We start from the raw sequence: 14,263 nt of genomic DNA, 5'->3' as shown, positions 1-14,263 counted from the left end.
TGCGTCCGCATTCACAGGGGATGGAAAATCCTCGCCATCCATGGTCGTTAGCAACAAGGCTCCGCCAGAGAAAACCTTCTTGACCACGAATTGACCTTCATAATTCGGTGTCCATTTGCCCCTTCGATCATTTTGAGGAGGAAGGATCCTTTTCAGCACCATATCACCCACGTGATATACCCGAGGTCGCACCTTCCTGTCAAAAGCACGCTTCATCCGCTGCTGGTATAACTGCCCATGACAAATGGCTGCTAGCCTCTTTTCCTCAATCAGGCTCAACTCTTCGTACCGGGTCTTTACCCATTCAGCCTCTTGCAATTTCACGTCCATCAGGACTCTCAACGAGGGAATCTGAACCTCAACAGGTAATACAACCTCCATTCCATATACCAATGAGAAAGGAGTTGCCCCAGTAGATGCACCGAGGTTTAATACCCAGGATACCAGTTTCCTACTCAATCACACCATCGGTGCATTCAAACGTTATCCGGGCAACAAAAGCTTATTCACCTTAACCTCCCCATCAGACATCAGAACCCGTTCGGATTTGGGGTCAGGCCCCTCCTCCGGGATCGGTTACTCTCAATCTTTCGATTTGAGTACCTCGAGATGTCCTCATCAGGGAACTCAAACTTCATCGGTTGATAACCTCACGGGTCGCAGAGAGATGTAATCAGACAATACACCCCTTGATTGCTTTCTGAGCGGATCACAAATCCGTCAACATTCTTTTGCACTCTCACAACCTGTCCGGTCGATGCTGGCTTCTCAAACACATACTCGATCGGATCCATCTCGGAAATCCACAAAGTGGTATGAACCAGCATATACTGTCTCAGTCGGCGAGCAGCCTATGCCAAAGTTCATCAAGTTTTCTCGAACAGTGAATGTATTGTTTCACAGTCGGTAAACTTTTTGCTTAGGTAAATTGCATGCTCTTTTCGACAAGACGCGTCATGCTGACCCAATACACCTCGTAGACCCCTCGAAGGCTGTCAAGTACAGATTAACAGTCTCTTTCCATAGGGAGGCAACAGAATCAGAGGCTCCTGCAACTTTCTTTTATTTTTCAATGCCCCTTGGCAATCATTATTTCACCTGACCGTTTGATCTTTTTTTTTTCAACATCTTGAATATAGGTTCGCACGTGGCTGTTAGATAAGATGAGAACCATGACAGGTAGTTCAATCTTTCTAAGAAACCACGAACCTCTCTTTTCATTCTCGGTTCAGGCATTTTTTTTTGTTCTTTTTTTTTTTTTTTTTTTACAGGATGAACCTCGATTCCTCCCTCATACTGAACCCCAACAGCTTACCGGACCGCACTCTGATAGTGCACTCATTCGAATTCAACCTCAGTTTGAATTGTCTCAACCGGTCAAACGACCTGCCTCGGTCTGCCAGATGCCCCTCTCCTGTTTGGGACTTTGCTATCATGTCATAGCATTCGATTTCATGATGAATCATGTCATGAAACAAAGTCACCATGGCTCTCTGCTAAGTAGCACCGGCGTTCTGCTCCTCTAGAGGACAGTCTCCTTTCCATGGTAGCTTGTGCACAACGACATCGGTACCTGACCCTGACATATCCTGACATGACCAGGTGAAGGCGTCCACATGCTCTTTCAACAAGGCTACCATTCTACTCCCGATTTGCCTCCGAAGCGGCTCCCAATTTTCATTTCCTTTCTGACCTCGGCGGTATACAGGTTAACAATCTCAACTCGCTCTTCTTGCGGCTGAATCACCTTCTCCTCTTGTTTCGACATCCTGGTTAATTCCAGCAGATCACAATCTTCTTCGTATTCTTCTTCAGCAAGATAGATCGGATTGTTGAAGTCATATGAGGTGTAACCAAATTGTTATCAACGAGATCCGGAGAATTATTTTTCGACTTTGGGACGAGACAAATCAAAAAACGAAAAATGAAAACAAACATTGCCATTTTTATTTGTTTTTAAACTGCAAAAATAAATGAAAAACAGGGAACACCGCTTTTTTGACTGAAAAACATCCATTTATTAATGATGCAGAAATGCAAATTCAAACATGAGGTGGCCCTTACAATGAACCATTACGTGTCGGGCAACACGTATGGCTTTCATGCAAATAAACTGAAAACAAGAAACATTACTCTTCAGGCTGAGTAACAGTGCTGATCTTCTTAGGCCTTCCAGTTTCCTGGTACGCACGGCTTTATCCAACCATCAAACTCGCAGTTACTGTCATTCTCTTCCCCCATCGCACAGACGCGATCTGAATTTTCAGCAATTGCATTCACCATCGCCTGACCATGCGCCGGCATGGGATTAACATTAACATTCGGCGATGATGCAAAACTAATGGCTTTGGAATCCACCAGGTCCTGGACAACATTCTTGAATGCTCTACAACCCTCAATGTTATGCCCCGGTGTTCTAGAATGAAATTCACACTGGGCATTCTCATCATAGTTAGGGGGCTTCTGATCTGTTCTCATCGGAACCATTGCCCTCGGCTGAACCAACCCAAAATCCATCAATTCTTTAAACAGAGCAGCATATGGCATGGGTGGCTTGTCAAAATGGCGATCAACCCCCTTTCCTTTCACTTGACTCCCAGCTCCCTGTATCTTCTGTGGAGTTGTCTGAGGTTGCTGTCGGACTGACTGTTTACCAGCAGGGATAGTTACAGCAGCAGTGTGCTGGTAGTAACGACCCCTACCGTGTCCTCTCTGGGCATGTACAGCACTCGATTCACCCTCATCCTTGTGCTGGTCATTACCAAAGGATTTCTTCGGTCCAGATGACGAAGCGTTTCCTTGCATGTTCCCCATCTTCAGCCAGTCTTCAATCCTCCCCACCTTTTTGGCAATTACTTTCTGCCCCAAGGCGAACTCTTGCATGACACTGATCAGCTCTCCCATCCTCTCTTTCAGCTCGAGAATGTCGGCGTTGGACGGATTCATCATTCCTGTGTCAATCAAACAGGTTAGAAACTGACACCTGCAAAACAGAAAACAAGTTATTATGCATGAATGCAACGTCTATCCATATGAGGAAGATTCTGTCTTTCGATCCTGGTTTCATCGAGACAGATAATATTTTGACATCCATATTCTGAAATTCAAGATGTCTCTCAACCGGATTCTCAATCAATAATACTCCCCATATGGCTAGACGTGAGTTTTAGTGCAGATGAATGCAAAATGAGAATGATGCAGATGTATGCAATGCACTGGGCCATCCTCCAAGTCATCTGATCATCTGTTGCTCTGAACTACAGCTCGGATCCCTGGACTGATCACAACCATCTGAGGAAACTGTAACCACAAATCTGACCCACGGGTTCCGAAATAAACGGAAGAAAGATACACCATCATCATCACCATCAGTCCCTGAGCAGACACCCACAATCATCTGAAACGGCCCGGGGAATCCTGAAATAAACGGATCCCCACTGATAAATAACTCGGCCCGGGGAATCCTGAAATAAACGGATCCCCACTGATAAATCTCGGACAGCACTCCGGCGTCTCTGACATAAATGGCCATAAATCCGACTTATAAATAGGACTCTGATCCACGGAACAAAAAGTCACCAACTGAGTCACCATCTGATCATGCATCTGACAGAATCAACCCTCCCCTCACAGGTAAATTCTAAACAGGTCATCCTAAGGCGGATAATAGTCTCGACAATCGGGCAAAGATACTCAATGGGTTTGCCCTTTCGGGTGTGCCATTGTAGCTCCCTTAAGACCGTCTAAACCAAAGATCCGGGAAATGATCGGTCACCAGAGTCAATAACCCAGATGGAGTAACTCAAACAAAGCGGAATATCCACAAAGATGAGCACTACCAAATGAGCCTCGTCCGGCTTGTGGTACATCACGCCGCCAGGCACATGTTGACTTAACATGAAAGAGGCGACATGAGACCACACTAATCCTAGGTGTATACTCGGGCCTGGGTTTTAGCCCCACTCAGAACACCCACCCCACACAGAGGAACCACCTGCAAAGAGGACGGCAACAACATGATAGTATGATGCATGCAGACATTAATGCAAATATATACACACTGGTTAGAATAATAAATGCAATAAATAAACACAACAAGCAACCCAAACCAAATCTAGAACGCTAGGAAGGACTCGCTTAGGGACGATGGACCAGCATAGGTCTACATCGGAAGCTCCCCAGCAGAGTCGCCAGCTGTCGCATCCTGCGAAAAATCAACCGGCGAAGCTCAAAACAAAAACACAACACAGAGCCGCCACTGCGCGTTATTTATCCCAAAATAGGGAAAGGAAACGCTCAGAGAAACCTGGAAAGGAAATGGTCTTGCGACCAGAGAGAAAGGGTAAGGGAGTCGGTTACGCAAGGGGAAGGTATTAGCACCCCTCACGTCCGTCGTACTCAACGGGATCCACGTTCTAAGAAAAGAAAAGGTTGCTAAACATCACACACACAGGGAACGCAGGTGGGGTTAAGAGAAGGGAGCTCGATAAGGTATCGCACCTTATGCCTACATATCTTGTCTGGAACAAGAATCAGAGCCACTGTAGTTCGGCTTACGCACGCCAAACAACACAAAACATACAAACAAGATAGGGTGGCAAACATGGAGCCCGACAACCACTTGATGGAATTACGTCGGCATCCGAACCAAAACACACTCACAAGGGCAAACGTGGAGCCCGACAGCCAATCACTGGGCTTACGTCGGCATCCGAACCAAACACACAATCAGATAACATGTAAACACACGCAAAAAAGAAAAAGGTTGCCCGGAGTGGTCTCGCACGACCACCTGCCTACATACCTCGTCTGGAACAAGGATCAGGGCGATGTAGTTCCCCTGAAAGGGACTAAATTGCTAACCAGAAACCAGGGGAAGACACGACACTAGGGAGACTACGACTCGAGCCTAGATGTTGTCATGCAAAGTCACCCTAAGTTCAGGTTTCTATCATACTTGCATAAGCAAACTACCCCTATCCAGGAAAGAAGTAAGCACACAAGCATACAGCATAATTCAAGCATACATCAAATGAGAACAAGCATCTCAAACAGATATCCACACAGCACGCACTATAACCAAACAAGTGGCTCACACAATAGGTTTGACTGCCGAAGCGAGTCGTCTGTACGAGCTAGGTTTGCTCTTAACCTTGCCATTACGAGGCTAAGGTGAAGCAGATGAAGGGTGAAGTGAGGATCAGACCTCACAGCTCTTATCCCTAACCAGGGAGAGCTTCTGACAAATGAGCATGGGTCCAGAATAGGGGAACCCTTCTATACTCAGAGACTCTGACACAACGTGCACTGCACGGATCTTGGGCTTGTGATCTCAATGCTACAACCATGTAATGGGAGCAAGGAGAAGACTCAACTGAATAGTGGGGGATAGATTGCTTATCCCTAACTTCCACCAATTGCCTTATTTAAAGGACTTTCACCTGCTTGGCACAAAAAATAAACAACCACAATCATTGCCTCTTAAGGAGGACTTCAGACATTTATTTGCCCGGCCCGGTAACAGCCGGGTCTCCAGACTACATGAAGTTAGGAAGTTATACCTCAATGCAAGTTGCTTAAGCAAAGCAAAGCAAAAGTTCACAAGGAACTGAGCAACTAAAAGTACCTGGAAACAGTCAAACACAGTTAGTACTCAGACAGACAAACTAAACAGCAAAAGTTCAATCAGTTAATCTATACAGATCAATGCACAACAAAGCAAGCCCAAAGCTCAATCCCAAACTTCACAACCTACAAAACAAAGTTGTGTTAGTGTACAAACATCAAACAACATCAATTGCATTTAACTTGATTCATTCTCCATGTGCATTGTGCTATTGATCCTGAAAAATCAAGCAAACATTAGCAACAAGACCACTAGGCTAAGCCTAGGGTCCAAAGGCAAGAAAAATTCCTAAACAGCAAGGTATTCACCAACCAAAGTCAAATTAATGTCAAACAAAAGCAAACACCATTGGTCTCATGTCCATATCATTCATTATACTCATTTCATGCACAAAACAATTCAAACTAGTTCAAATGAAGCACCAAACATGCAAACAGAACTATTGCATTCAAATCCACATCAAAACAAATCTAAAAATTCTCAAATAATTTACACCTAAACAGGACCTAATCCAGGTATGGCACACCAAATTTCAGCTTAATTGGGCAAAGGTAACCATGTCAATAAAAATCAACAAAAACAGACACAATTATAGGCTCCAAATCACAACATCAACACATACATCCACTTCAAAAATTCATAACTCAATGAAAACAAAAAAGAAATGGATGAGACCAAAACAGGGATGTCACACAATGTGTCTATTACAAGCATGCCAAATTTCATGATTATCCAATACCATATGAGCATTTCACATCAAAATTACAAACATGTATCACATGGACTTGCATATTTGACCAACAGAGATGAAAAATCACAATCAATTTGAAAATGCAATGTAAAATTCCACAAAAATTCATACAACATCTCAACATGTTAATCAACCATCATGCAAAATTTCACATCATTTCACCAAGTATAGACCACTCAATTAAATCCAGCAAGTTGACACCAAGAGAGGTGACACAAATTGTCACACTTAAGTTCCAAAATTCATATCTCAATGGCCAGGTATCAAAAATTCATGAAATTTACATGGAAATAAACATCATCCAGTCCACAATTACCACAAAAAATTTCAAGAATTTATTTAACACTATGAGCATTTCATGAACCAAATGGTAAAATGTATCAACTTTGAGCACATGTGAAATAAGCCTAGGTCAAACAATATTTTTGCCATGCACAACTTTGACCAATAGGTCAAACAAATTCTACACTCAACAACAAAGTCAACACAAAAATTTCCACATTTTTCTGATCTTTCTATGATTTTCTATGAATTTTTAAAGGTGTTAATGAATTTTTAACAATTAATTAAAATAATTAAAATTGCACAATGGCATTTCTGTAATTACTGGCGCGGGGGAGGGAAACACACAATTCAAAAATTTGAACACAATTGAAGATCAAACAATGTTTCATCATCACTTTCAGCGCAACATTTCCCAGAACTTCCAGAAATCGAAGAACACAAAACCAACACGAAAATGAGCAAGCATATGATCATTCGAACCGTCTAAGAACACACAACACGAATATCAACATAATTTTGGCTAAAAGTTCCTAAAACTCCTGAATCGAGCAACCTAGGGTTTGACATTAAAACTTCAATTCCAGATCTCGTAAGCTATGGTCATCTATTTCACAAACCAAACACATCACTGTAATCTACATAACATGACCTATAGAACGCACATAAGCATGAAGCAAATCATGATGATCGAATTCTGGTGATACCTGTTATGGCCGTGTGGAAATCGAAGCTTTCAAGCTGTCTTGATGCGAAACAGATGCCACATAAGCTCCATGAAGATGAATGATGTGCTCAGAATCAATTGCCATGGCTTCTACTGCTCAAAATTCGAATTCACCATTGATGGATCTTGTATTGACAACCACGATTCCAAGCTCTTTTTCCTTCAATCTCCCAAAACAGATGTATATGATGATGATTGGAGTTCGATGCAAAAGGAATTATGAAGATTGATCAACAATTGGTGAAGATTGATGAATTTGTGTGTTTATGGTGTTCTTGAGATTTTGATGAATTTGAGAGGTTTTGAGATCCAATTTTGGGGAATGTGAAATTCTGTTATGATTACCAAGTGATTAAGAATATATATGTGTGTTTAAACCAAGCTTAATCATATCATTATGCAAATTGGAATTGTTAATGAAAGTGCTAATTTTCAAGCGAGGGCAAAATGGGAATTTCCAATGACAGCTCATTGCCACCTGTTTTGACAGCTCACACAACTTCCAAATGTCATGTGTGAGCTGTTGAAACTTGTCTCATGCTCATTGGTTAGGCCATTCTCATTTTCACCTTGTGTTTGCATTTTGTCCATTTTACAACTTCCATTTTTCAAGCCAAATCCCAAATTATGAAGCCTAGTCATGAAATAATGATTCAAACAAGCTTAAAATACCATTTGGAAAGTGTTGCAAAAAGTCCCATCTCAAAATTCCAATTATTTTGAAAGTTGGACAATTTTGCCCCTAGTCCAATTTAACTGTCCAGTTGAAAATTGACTTTTTGCATTGACCACTTTTGGAAAAATCCAATTATGCACCATGAAAGTACATGTCAAATGGAGTTTGTGCATATAAAGAACTTGCAATTTGGACAAACCATGTGGAAATTATGGCCTCCTGATTATGGGTCATTTTTGAATTTCACTGAGCCATAACTTTCCAACCATACATGGGATTTTCAAGTTCTTGGACTTTTTGGAAAGGTGAGAACAAGATCTACAACTTTCATGTTGAACAAATTTTCATTTGAAGCTTCCTTGGACACGTGGTCTTGAGGTCAAAAACTTTCCATTTTTGGAAACTTCTATTACAAGTCACTTTCTATTTTTGGCAGTTTTTGTCCTGACTTGATTTTCTTCATTCTTAAGCTTTGAGATGTCATTTAACACTTGTTCCAACATGAATGAAGTGTATCCAACTCATTTCCACCTCCAAATCCATCAGATCATGTACAGTTGACCACAGTTGACTTTTCATCTGACAGATGAATCTGGCAATGCATAGATCAAATTGAGCCCCAATCTTCAACTGAAATGGCTCAAGGGTGAAACCCTAGCCTCAATAAACACAACATAATCAAAGAATGATCCCCATAACCATCACAAACCCCATCTCCTGATCCAGCCCAGACTGGCCCAATACAACTGATTAGGGTTGACCAGTGGTCAAAAACCCTAATCTCAAGGAATCTTCTTCAATCTTCTGATGACATCCAACCATGATGATGATGATGTATCATTGCAATCAAGATGAAGATCAATATCCTTTGAGAATCACAAAACCCTAATTCACAGCCCAATCCTCAGATGGCCCATGATCAATCAATAAAACCCTGGCTTGCACCTTCTGACTTCCTCATCTTCTGATCAAGACTTGAGAAGATGGCTTGCACAATGTATCCACATGATATGCAATATGCAATGCCTAATGACCTAAAAATGTAATGCAATATATGTTAATGCTAGTCCCAAGAGAGGAGGGCAAATTTTGAGGTGTTACAGCTGCCCCTATTCAATCCACTGTGAACCTGTCGATACGAAATAGCCTCGGATTTCGGATGATCAGGATGAAGAGTGATTGAATACCAAGAACAGACGAACAATTTGCACTCTGATGGGATAATAATTAACAACGCCTGTCAGCATCGGCGAAGAAACAATCTCTGAAAAAAAATCCGTCCGAAACGGAAAAACTCAACTTGAACCCCAAAACATAAACGTCGACCTGGATACCAAAATAAATGGTAACGCAGGGATAACCATGGCCTGAACACCACTCATCCGCTCGGGATTATTATTCCTTTCTTTTTTCATTTTCTTGAACCCCGAAATTTTCTCTTCTTTTTCATTTTCTTGGCCTGAACACCACTTTGGTCTGAACACCACTTCGGTCTGGATACCACTTCGGTCTGGATACCGGGAAACTGGCCGGATTGCCGCAAGCGGCATCGATCTAATCATCGTGAGCTTCTTCGATCTGGAAATCGGAACTGGCCGGAGTGCCACAAGTTCTTCGTCCTGACTGTTGAGAACTTCTTCGATCTGGGAATCGGAAACTTCTTCGATCTGGAAATCGGAAACTTCTTCGATCTGGAAATCGGAAACTGGCCGGAGTGCCACAAGTTCTTCGTCCTGACTGTTAAGAACTTCTTCGATCTGGGAATCGGAAACTTCTTCGATCTGGAAATCGGAAACTTCTTCGATCTGGAAATCGGAAACTGGCCGGAGTGCCACAAGTTCTTCGTCCTGATGGTTGAGAACCTCTTCGATCTGGAAATCGGAAACTGGCCGGAGTGCCACAAGTTCTTCGTCCTGATTGTGGAGAACCTCTTCGATCTGGAAATCGGAAACTGGCCGGAATGCCACAAGTTCTTCGTCCTGACTGTTGAGAACCTCTTCGATCTGGAAATCGGAAACTGGCCGGATTGCCACAACGACCCATGCTGAGAATGACAAGCCCTGAGCCGACTGCTCTCTATTCAACCCTGGCAGACAAACACTTCGCGTTTAGCTGGGGATTATCTTCTTTCTTGTTTTTTCTTTTTGGACCCCGAAACTTTCTTGATTAACATTCCCCTCTCTGCTCGACAGAAACTTACCCTCCAGTATCGTACTACTGGGGAATATTCTTGATTAAAACCATGATGCTAGACTCCTCGGAGTAACACCTTCACTGTCTGATAAAACCAATCCTCAAGCGGTAACCACGGCTTGAATCGCGCTGATCGCGTAACGTCCTCTGATTTTATTTCCATCTCTGTCCGACGGAAACATTTCCTCCAATATCGCACTACTGGGGAACACTGCTGATCTGACGTCCTGATGCTAAACTCCACAGAGTAACATCTTCGCTTCTTGGCACAACCACCTCTCAAACGGTAACCACGGCTTGAGACTAGCTCTATGCTTGCAACAATGATGCATGATCTTTTTCTGCGTAATGCTCCATAATTATGGAAATGCTACGCGATTTATTATTCTTTCTATGCAATATGCTATGCTTACTCTACATGATGAATGCATAAAAAGTATCCCCCTCAAGGGACTCTTCTGGGAAGCACGAGACACTCTGCTGAGGAACTCGCCATTGCTTCAATTCCACCCTGCTGGGGAATAGCACTGCTGCTGGGAAAAGGCAACCCTTGCTGGGAAGAACCTCCTTTGCACCCAATCCGCTCGGGAATTTGCTGGGGATAAGCACCACCAACGCTTTGTGGGGATACAACAGTCTTGACTTGCTAGGGATATCAATCCTGACTCCGCTTCGGGAAAACCCTCACAGATACCTGCTGACTTCACTGGGGAAATGCTCACAGATACTCCGCTGGGGAAATAGCAATCTATCACCTGCTGGGGACAACCATCCTGACCATGCTAGGGCAACGAATGCTACTCCGCTGGGGATAACCCATGCAATCTATAGGTAGAATCAACTCAGCTGGGGATGCAAAAGATCCGTCCGCTACGGGAACTTGTCCAATCCACTGGTAGGATGAACACTGTTGGAGATATATTTCATTGAAACCCGCTCCACTCGGGGATAGCAACCTTCGGGCCTGGCTGCTGAGGAAACAACATCGTAAACCCGTCGGGGACAACCATCCTGACTCGGCTGGAGAAATCCACAGACCTTGGATCTGCTGGGGAGCTAGTCCTATGACTCTGCTTGGGGACCTAGCTGAGGAAATGAGAAAAGTTGGTACAGAACACCCGTCGACTCGTCGAACCACGGTATCCACCTCCCAATCTCGTATCGACCTTCCACTTTTGAGAATTCCCAGACTCGTCTGGACCTTTTCTGCTCCATCATCTTGTATTCCCAATCGCTCCACGCTCGACGGAAACGTACTCCTGGGAATCATACAGAAATTTCAATTTTCCGACTTTGAAGAGTCTTCTTGGTTAATTCCAAAGGTCGTCGGACGTCTCGTCGTCTCTCCGTCCTTTCTTCATGCACTCGTTCCTGATCGGACTCTGCGGGGAATTACATACTTTCAAACCTTCCGACTTTGAAGAGTCTTCTTGATTATTATCAAGGATCGTCGTACGTCTCAACGTTTTCGCCATTTTCGTTCCTGAGCGAACTCTCTGGGGATTTGTTATAAAGCTTCCACATCACAACCTGCAAGTGAGTGAAGAATATCCAACAGTTCCTGCAAAACAGACCGTTAGATAAAACCGTGCCCCAGGCGTGTCAAGATTTCAACACTTGGGTCACTCAACCTTCCAAATAAGATCTCCAGCTTTCAATCTTATAAACATGCATTGGAAGGAACCTGTATGTTTTAAAAATGCAAGATTCTTTATCAAAAATATCTGGATGTTTTTGCAATCAAAGCAGTAATGAAAAACAAAAACAAAATTATTTGACTGAATTTGCATTTTATTGATTTGAAAATGGGTGGCTCAAGCTGAGCAATACAAAGGAAGCAATTCCTGAAAAGAGGTAATTGCGCTCAAAAGGAAAAATCTATCCTAATGGCAATGTGAAACCCGTGATCTCATCGAGTTCCAACTCGGTTACACCCCATATGTCCTCAGACTCTCCATGCTTTCTGCCTTCCGAATGAGACGATTCCGACTGATTCCTACCGGGCATTATCCATGATGCTTTAACCAAAGCGCAAACGATCATACTGGACGCAGTTGTTCGTTTCAATCCCTCTTTTGCCTGGACCGCCCTTTCGGGTTTTCAGTCCACCGGGATACCCATTTTTGCCCAAGTCGCCTTTTCAGGTTTTCGACTTGCCGGGTGTACAGTTTTTTTCTTTTTATCCCTAATTTTTGCCCGAACCTTTCTTTCTGTTTTTTGGTTCGCCGGGATGCCCATTTTTGCCTGGACTATTTTCTTCTTTTCGTCCAGCGGGTCTCTTTACACGAAGTATTTTTTAACTGCGTCCGCATTCACATGGGATGGAAAATCTTCACCATCCATGGTCGTTAGCAACAAGGCTCCGCCAGAGAAAACCTTCTTGACCACGAATGGACCTTCATAATTCGGTGTCCATTTGCCCCTTCGATCGTTTTGAGGAGGAAGGATCCTTTTCAACACCATATCACCTACGTGATATACCCGAGGTCGCACCTTCTTGTCAAAAGCACGCTTCATCCGCTGCTGGTATAACTGCCCATGACAGATGGCTGCCAGCCTCTTTTCCTCAATTAGGCTCAACTCTTCGTACCGGGTCCTTACCCATTCCGCCTCTTGCAATTTCACGTCCATCAGGACTCTCAAAGAAGGAATCTGAACCTCAACAGGTAACACGGCTTCCATTCCATATACCAATGAGAAAGGAGTTGCCCCAGTAGATGTACGTACTACGGTACGGTACCCAGGACACCAGCTCCGTACTCGGCTACCATCGTTGGTGCATTCCATCGTGCTCCGGGAAGCACTAACTCATTCACCTTATCTTCCCCATCAGACATCAGAACCCGTTCGGATTCAGGGTCAGGCCCCTCCTCCGGGATCGGTCACTCTCAATCTTTCGATTAGAGCACCTCAAGATGTCCTCATCAGGGAACTCAAACTTCATCGGTTGATCATCCTCCACGAGTTGCTGGGCTATGTAATCAGACAATACACCCTTTGATTGCTTTCTGAGAGTATACTGATCAGTCAATATTCTTTTGCACTCTCGCAACCTGTCCGGTCAATGTTGGCTTCTCAAACCCATACTCGATCGGATCCATCTCGGAAATCCACAAAGTGGTATGAACCAGCATATACTGTCTCAGTCGGCGAGCAGCCTATGCCAAAGTACATCAAGTTTTCTCGAACAGTGAATGTATTGTTTCACAGTCGGTAAACTTTTTGCTAAGGTAAATTGCATGCTCTTTTCGACAAGACTCGTCATGCTGACCCACTTCACCTTGTAGACCCCTCGAAGGCCGTCAAGTACAGATTAACAATTGTTCCTTCCACCAGAGGTATCAAAATCAGAGGTTCCTGCAACTTATCCTTTTATTTTTTCAATGCCCCTTGGCAATCATTATTTCACCTGACCGTTTAATCTCTTTTTTCAACAGCTTGAACATGGGTTCACATGTGGCTGTTAGATGAGATGTGAACCATGACAGATAGTTCAATCTTTCTAAGAAACCACGAACCTCTCCTTCCTGCTCTCGGTTCAGGCACTTTTTTTTTTTTTTTTTTTTTTTTAGCAGGATCAACCTCGATTCCTCTCTTACAATGAACCCCCAGCAGCTTACCGGTGTAGCACCTCAAATTTGCACCTATCATTGTGCATACCATCTCATATTAGGTCATAACATATCATGATACATTGCATAGCATTTGCATTGTCCCCAGTTGCCTCAAGAGCAAGCAAGCAGGAATTAGGTCAAACTGATCAGGAGGTCAGTCAACCAACCAAGCAAAGTTGTTTCTCAAGGAGCAAAGGTCCTAGGGTTTGTCCTACAAGTTCACATGTCTTGGAGTATCATTTGAAATGTTCAAGTCAAGGGTTGAAGGCTCAGATGTTATCAATCAATGCAAAGCCAGGTCAGAAACCCTAGATAGTCAACAGTCAATCAAAGCAGTGGATGGTGGCCATTCTTGTGGAATTTGGGCACCATGGTCAATGATCAAGAGTTCATA

The sequence above is a fragment of the Lathyrus oleraceus genome, chromosome 7, assembly GCF_024323335.1.
Source record: "Lathyrus oleraceus cultivar Zhongwan6 chromosome 7, CAAS_Psat_ZW6_1.0, whole genome shotgun sequence".
Taxonomy (NCBI): domain Eukaryota; kingdom Viridiplantae; phylum Streptophyta; class Magnoliopsida; order Fabales; family Fabaceae; genus Lathyrus; species Lathyrus oleraceus.
This window is presented reverse-complemented; position numbering follows the sequence as displayed.